Genomic DNA, 8,410 nt, shown 5'->3' with positions numbered 1-8,410 from the left:
GTAGATTTACCTTTCCCCTTTTGGTCTTGGTTAAGAAATCAGTAACTCAGGAGTTATCAAACTCAAACATGATTGATAATCGTTATCTTTGCTAATTGAATTGAACTTCAATAATCCCAATCTTTCCTTAGGGATTAACTAGGATTTGAGGATCTAACTAATTAGTCACTTGACTTTCCTTTGCTCTAGCAAAGGTTAACTAAGTGGAATTAAGATTCAATTTTCATCATCATTGATAAGGACAACTAGGATAGGACTTCTAATTTCTCATACCTTGCCAAAAGTGTGTTTTACAGTTATTTATTTAAATTTACAGTCTTTTACTTACTTTAATTGTAATTTAAATTACTTGTTCCTCATCTTCAAAATCCCAATTTACAATCTTAATAACCAATAATAAGAACATACTTCCCTGCAGTTCCTTGAGAAGACGACCCGAGGTTTAAATACTCGGTTATCAATTTTAAAGGGGTTTGTTACTTGTGACAACCAAAACGTTTGTATGAAAGGACTTTTGTTGGTTTAGAAACTATACTTGCAACGAGGATTTATCTGCAAATTTCTAGACCACGCAAAAATTCTCTCATCAACGCGCACGCGCACATGGCCTGCATGCGCCAATACTCTCACATGGCCCACTTAAAGGCAAAACGTTGGGGGCAATTTCTGAGCTGTCCAGGCCCAAATCCAACTTGTTTCTGAGTGTATTTCATGCAGAATTGAAGTCCAAGGAAAGGGGGGGGCAATTAGTTTAGCCAACATGAGCCTTTAGTTAGTTTTCTAGAGAGAGAAGCTCCCTCTTCTCTCTAGAATTAGGTTAAGATTTGGTTAGATTGTCTTAGATCCATGTTTAATTACTTGATCTCTTCTTATTTCCCTTATAATTTCTCATTTCTACATCTTGATTCTCTTATTTGTGATGTTAATTTCTCCTTTTGCTCTCTTTTATGATGATGAACTCATGTTGTATTTCGTTTACATTTAATGCAATTTGATATTGATGTTTCTTTTTATTGATGAATTGAGTTGTGAATTTACCTTCCCTTGCAATTAGTAGTTGGTAGATTTTATTATTCTTGCAATTTATGATGTTTACTTTTATTGCACTCTATGTGTTTGAGGAAATGCTTTCCTTAGTTTTTGACTAGTTTTGTTAACTCTTGGTCTAAGCTAAGGGAATTGGGTAAACTTGAGTCATTGGATATAATGGATTTGGTGATTTGGGAACCCTTGGTGATCAATTTGACACCCATTGACGCTAACCCACTACTAATTTAATTAGTAGGTAGGTTGGGACTTACGGGTTGATGTGATCAAACCTATTTGACGTACTTCAAAGTTTAGGAGTAAATGTTACGTACTTAAAGTTTTGGGAAAAAGACTTAATAGGTTGGCCTCTCATGATTATCAATATTTCGTTTGTTGACAAGGATGGTGATCTCAATTACCTAAGTCTTAGCCAAGAGTTCTTTATCTTTTTTTCATTAATTACTTGCCTAATTTACTTTTCTTGCCCTCTTATAAACCAAAAAAACCCCCTTACCCCTTTATAGCCAATAATTGAGCATTCTATTGTTTTCTAGGGAGACGACCCAGAGTCCAAATACTTAGGTTAATTCTTATTAGGGTTCGTTATTCGTGACACAAAACCACAAATTTTTTATTTGGGAATTGTTTGTTGGTTTAGAACTATGCTTACAATGAAGTTCTTATTTCTAGAAGAGAAATTTTAGACTATCACAGCAAAAGCCCATAAATCAAGACGTAAAAGGAGTTCAAGAAGCTAGAAGTCGTGATTGCTACTGTGGCGGAAGCCATTAGCAACATGGTCTCCTCCCGCCTAAGCCAATATGATCAAGGCACTCCCATTGTTGAATGTGGAGAAGAGGAGTTGAAGCAAGAATTATCACAAGGGGAGAAAGTTGAGACAATTGAGCCGGAAGAAGTGGTTGAAGACCTAGGAGATGTTGGAAGTCTGTGAAAATGTAGAATTATAGAGCCCTCTTCCAAAAAGCTTGATATTGATGTTGAGGAGGGTGTACAACCTCCAAGGCATATCATGGTGGAAACCTTTGAAGAGGTTGATCAAGAGATGGATTCAATCATTAATGAATTCTTGTGCATAATTGAATCCTCTTCCATTGGACATGAAATTGAGGTCATAGAAGAATATGCACAACCTTCCATACACTTGGTGAGCAATGAAGAAGAGATTGAATTGGAAGAAAGCTACCAAGAAGAAGGTTTGGAAGAAGTTGAGCAAGCATTAAGTTCCATCATTGAAGACAACTCTATACCAAATGACATTGGTGGCCTTGTTAAAGATTCTTCCAACGGATGTGAAGTTGATGTTGAAGTTGATGTTGAAGACAACTCTATACCAAGTGACATTGAATAAATGTTCATACCCCTTTTCTTGTCTTTCTTGGTTTAGCATGAGGACATGCTTAGTTTAAGTGTGGGGAGGTTTGATAAACCCCAATTTTGTGGTTTATCTTGGGTTGAATTTGGGGGATTTTATCAACTTTTCTCACATTTATTCAATGAAATAGCATGGTTTTGTGAAGTTCTCCTAATTTGTGCTTAAGAGTAAAACATGCTTTTTAGGCCTTTAAATCGCTAATTTTATTTTACTTTAATTCCATTCGATGCCTTGATATGTTTGTTAAGTGATTTCAGGATTAGAAGGCAAAGATTGGGTTGAAGGAATAAAGAAAAAGCATGCAAAAATGGAGAATTCATGAAGAAATGTGGATTTGCTGAACTGAAGGCCACGCGCATGCTTCACCCACGCGTACGCGTGAGAAGGAGATTTGCCAGTGACGTGCATGCATCACCCACGCGCACGCGTAACCAGAGAATTGTCAAGCGACGTGCACGCGTGATGTTGGTCATGTGACCTCACTAAAGGCAATACGCTGGGGGCAATTTCTGAGCTCAAGGTAGCCCAAATCCAACTCATTTTTGATGCTTTTGAACCCAAGGATTGCAAGGGAATGGGGGGAGCAATCATAGTGTAGTTTCATCATGTTGTAGGTAAAATTCTAGAGAGAGAAGCTCTCTCTTCTCTCTAGAACTTAGGGTAGTTTAGGTCAAATTATCTTAGATCCAACTTTTAATTCTTGTTTTGATTTAGTTTTTCCTTTTAATTTCTTGTTGTTACATCTTTATTCTTCTAGTTTTACTTGTTAATTCCTATATTTTGTTGCTTTTATGTTCATGCACTCTTGTTGATTTTACTTTCCTTTTAATGCAATTTTATTTTTCCATGTCTTTTCATGTTTATCATAGTTGCTATTGTTGATTTCTTGCTTTTGTTAGTTATAGCTTTCATTAATTCTTGCATTTTGTGATGTTTACTTTTATTGCACACTAGGTGTTTGTTAAAATCCTCTCTCTAGTATTTGAGTAGTTTTCTTTACTCTTGGCCTAGGCTAAGGGGATTGAGCGAGCTTGAGTCATTGGGTTTCTTTGAATTAGTTATTTGAGAACCCTTAGTGGTCAATTTGATAACCATTGACACTAGCCTACTACTAAGTCAATTAGTAGCTAGGTTAGGACTTATGGATTGATCTTGATCAAGCCTATTTGACCTGCTTCAATCTTGAAGTAGATATTATATGTACTTCAAGCATAGAGGTAGACTAAATGGGTTGGTCCCTCATAATTGTCAATACATGGTTTGTAGGTAAGGATGGTGATCTCAATTCCTATGCCTAGCCAAGATTTCTTTCCCTTTCTTTATTAGTTCTTGTCATTTACTTTCTTGTTATTTACTTTTCTTTCCAATTACAAACCAAACTGCCCCCTTTGCCCCTTCATAGCCAATAATTGATCACTTCATTGCAATTTCTTGTGAGACGACCCGAGGTTTAAATACTTCAGTTAATTTTCATTGGGGTTTGCACTTGTGACAACCAATATATTAAAATTTTATTGAGAATTATTTGTTGGTTTGGAACTATGCTTACAACGAAGAAATTCCTTTTCTATAAGAGAAATTTCTAGACCGACAATAATTCTCACTATCATGCATCCCTATAGGGCCCCACAGAAAGCCTGATGCTCTCTGGGAAGGAGACCTTAAAAGAAGGTGGGACAGTAGTCTTTACCAAGGAGGCCGAACCTCAAGAGCATGCTACTGAGCGACTTAAGGCAATCAAGGACCAGGAGGATCCTGAGAATGCCAGTGAGCATGCCCCTACAGAGGAGAAGGAACCTCAAGTTGATTCTTGTCTGGGCGTGCAAGGGGAGCCTGTGATTCCCACAGAGCACGCCCTTGCAGAGGTGAAAGAATCTTAAGAGCTACCTTTCCTAGGTATGCAGAAAGAACCGACAAATGAGCAGTTGGCTCATTTCCCAGCAGCCCTTGAGGAGCTGAAAGTCAATATCTCTGTTGCAAAATTATTGGAAAAAAGACCTGCTATACGGCCCGTCTAAAAGAAATTATTTTTGAAAAGAAGGACCTAAGGGAAGATGAAATAGAGGTACTTACTGAGAAGTATAGTATCCTAATTCAGAATGAGATGCCAAGGAAGATGCCAGATCCAGGGAGCTTTCAGATCCTATGGACTACTGGAAAGATCACTTTTGACAAAGCCTTGTATGATCTTGGCTTAAGTTTAAATCTGATACCTTCATCTATGATAAAGAAGCTGGGAATCAAGAGGCACAAGAAACAAGGATTACCTTGCATGTGGACTAGATGGTGTTCAAGTTTCTTGACCCTCCATTACCCCCTAACAAGGGAGGCACTTGGATAAAGCATTCAGCATTCAAACCTCCTCCCTTGGATGGAACCAATTCAATCCCTCCTAAGACCAAACATAAGTTTGGTATTGGATGTATTCTATCCACTAAGGAGGAAGGCCCCAAAAGGAAGATACCTGGGGCTGAAAAAACAAAAATATCCCTACTAAAGGCTTTTCACCATGGAAAATGGTAATATTCACTTATCTCATCATGGTATTCATCATGGAAGAGGGAAGTGGCAAAAAAGGGACACTAGCATATTACTGCAAGCCCAACCCTGCCTCATGCAGTGAACAAGATCCTGTCTCTTGAGCGTCTTATGCTAATCCATGAGAGAACAGGAAGGACGCTCCCAGTAAGGAGTAAGGATTTATTCCTCTATGACTATCTTCCTCCTTGAAAGGAGCTATCTATCAAGCTAATGACATTAAAGAAGCGCTTGTTAGGAGGCAACCCAACCATGAGTAGAGTATTTTTGTTCTTATTTTTTTCGTTTATTTTAATTTGAATTTATTTTAGTTTGTTTTTAGAGTTTTTCTTTGCTTTTTAATGTTTGTAATCATGTGCAATAGTTAGAACAGAAATAGAAACAGTCAGAGCTAGAAACAGAACACCCTAGAAAAGAAACCTTGCTGCCATTGAATGCTAGACAAGGAGCTAGAGTGGGTGTTCAACACCCTCTGGGGAGCAACAAGCTGGCGTTGAACCCCAGCCAGGGAGCCAGGTTGGGCGTTCAACGCCCAAAAAGGCAGAAGACCTAGCATTGAACGCCAGGAAGGAGGTTCCTCCTGGGTGTTCAACGCAACAAGTTGGAGGCAAGCTGGCGTTGAACGCCAGCTTTGGTGCACAAGCTGGGCGTTCAACGCCCATACAGAGGGCAGGGAATTTGAATTCCCTAGCCTCTCAGGACCAGTAGGTCTCACAGAATCTCCACCTACCCCACCTTCTTCTACCCTATTCTTCCCCATTATTCATATTTTCTCGAGGACGAGCGAAACTTTTAAGTTTGGTGTTGCAAAAGCTTTGCTTTTTGACTTCTACCACTCCTAAGTATGGCACCTAAGACTGGTGAAACCTCAAGGAAGAGAAAGGGAAAGGCACTTGCCCCCACATCCCTCACCTCATTTGTCACCTATGTAATTCAGCTGGAATTGTCATAGAAGAGGACAAGCCCATCATTAAAAGAAGGATGGAGCATGTTAGAGAGCCGGCACATGGACCACAGCAAGTGCATGTGGAGCCGCCTCAATAGAAATCCCTGAGATGCCTCAAGGGATGTATTTTCCTCCCCAAAAAATTTTTTGAGATCAACTGAATATCTCTAACGAACAAATTTCTGCTAGTAAAGAATTTTACAGATAAAGTCTCGTTGAAAGTATAGTTTCTAAACCAACAAAGAATCCTTTCGTACAAAAATTTGGTTGTCACAAGTAACAAACCCCTAATAGAATTGATAACCGAAGTAATTAAACCTCGGATCGTCTCTCAAGGAATTGCAGGGAGGTGTAATTATTATTGGGTATGGAAGATTATCTTTTTGGGGTTTTTGAATAAGGAACAAGAAAAGTAAATTGCAAGAAAGTAAATTAATAACTAAGAAAACTCTTGGCAAGGTATGAAAACTGGACGTCCTATCCTAGTTATCCTTATCAATTGTGATGAGAATTGTTCATTGCTCCCACTTAGTTAACCCTTACTAAATAAAGGAAAGTCAAGTGGACTAATCAATTTGATCCTTAAGTCCTAGTCAACTCCTAAGGAAAGACTAGCTTTAGAGGGATCCAAATCAACCAGCAAATTCCAATTATCAATCAACAAAGGAGATTGATAACTCAAGTGTCACCAATTACTCAATTCAAGCTAAGAATGTAAAAAGCTAAATTAAAATCATAAATCTGAAATACCTCAAATTGCATTAAATAAAGAAATCAAATCTAACATGGAGTTCATAAACCAAATTGGGAAAATAAGTAATTAACAAGGGAAATAGATGAACCAAAGCACTAGAATAAATAAAAGTAGAAGAGAAACTAAATTAAAGGAACATTGAACCTGGAATGGAGACGAAGTAAACCTAACCTAAGAGAAATCCTAAATCCTAAAACCTAGAGAAAGGAGAGAGCCTCTCTCTCTAGAAACTACATCTAAAACCTAAATTGTGAATAATCAATGAATGACTTGATTCTCTCATTGTCCAATCTTTATTCTGTGTTTCTGGGCTTGGAATTGAGCCAAGAAGGTGCCCAGAAATTGCCCCCAGTGCTTTCTGCAACTTTCTGCACGTGGCATCTGTCACGCGTACGCGTAGGTCACACGTGCGCGTCATTTGGCGATTTTCCTTGTCACGCGTACGCGTCAGTCACGTGTACGCGTCGCTCGTGTTCTGTGCTAGGCACGCGTCTGCGTCGTCCATGCGCACGCGTCGCTGCCAGTTTCTCAAAAACTTCATTTTCACGCGTTCCTTCCACTTTTGCATGTTTTCTTTCTGTCCTCTAAGCCATTCCTGCCCTATAAAGCCTAAAAATACTTAACACATAAATCACGGCATCGAATGGTATTAAAGGATAATTAAAATTAACAGTTTTAAGGCCCAAGAAACATGTTTTCACCTATATCACAGAACTAGGAAGGAATTGTAAAACAATGCAAATTATATAAATAAGTGAGCAAAGACTTGATAAAAACCACTCAATTGAGCACAAGATAAATCATAAAATAGTGGTTTATCAATCTCTCTGGGAAAGTGGTGCTCAAACGTAGAGCAACTAAGGTTGGAACATCAAGAGCACTCTACCATCCTCCATGAAATAGAGAAGATCAAAGGGCTATGAGGGAAGAACAACAAAGACAAGGGCGTGACATTGAAGAGATCAAGCACTACATTGGATCCTCAAGGAGGAGTGGTAGCTGCCATCACTAAGGTGGATTCATTCTCTTAATTCCCTATTCTTAAGTTATTTTTCTGTTTTCTGTTATGTTTTATTGTCTGTTCTCGTGTTCTTATTGCATGATCATTTCTATCTATGTCTTAAGGCTATAAAATGTTCCATATATCTCTCACCTAACTTAAAAAAAATTTTATTTGAAAAGAATTGAGAGATACATGAATTTTGAGTTCTATAATAAGAAAAGTCAATTATTTTGATGTGGTGGCATTGCTTTTGTTTTATGAATGTATGAATAAACAGTGCATAGTTGAAGTTAGAATTAAGAATGTTGGCTCTTGAAAGAATGATGAAAACGGAAAAGTATTATTGGTAATCTAAAAAATCTAAATAAATTGATTCATGAAGCAAGAAAAAGCAGCAAAAAGAAAAAGAAAAAGCATGTTGCAAAAGAAAAAAAAAAGAGAAAAAAATATATATGCATGCGAAAAAACCAAAAGAAAAAAAAAAGCAGAAAAAGTCAATAGCTCTTTAAATCAAAAGGCAAGAGCAAAAAGCCAATAACCCTTTAAACCAAAAGGCAAGGGTAAAAGGATCCAAGGCTTTGAGCATCAATGGTTAGGAGGCCTACAAGAAACAAAATCTTGGCCTAAGCACTTCAATTAAAAAGTGTCCCTAACTATATGCTTGTGGTGTGAAGTTGTTAAGTGAAAAACTTGAGACTGAGTAGTTAAAGTCGTGATCCAAAGCAAAAAGAGTGTGCTTAAGAACTC

The sequence above is a fragment of the Arachis hypogaea genome, chromosome 17 (assembly GCF_003086295.3).
Source record: "Arachis hypogaea cultivar Tifrunner chromosome 17, arahy.Tifrunner.gnm2.J5K5, whole genome shotgun sequence".
NCBI classification, from domain to species: domain Eukaryota; kingdom Viridiplantae; phylum Streptophyta; class Magnoliopsida; order Fabales; family Fabaceae; genus Arachis; species Arachis hypogaea.
Note: the sequence above shows the minus strand (reverse complement) of the source record.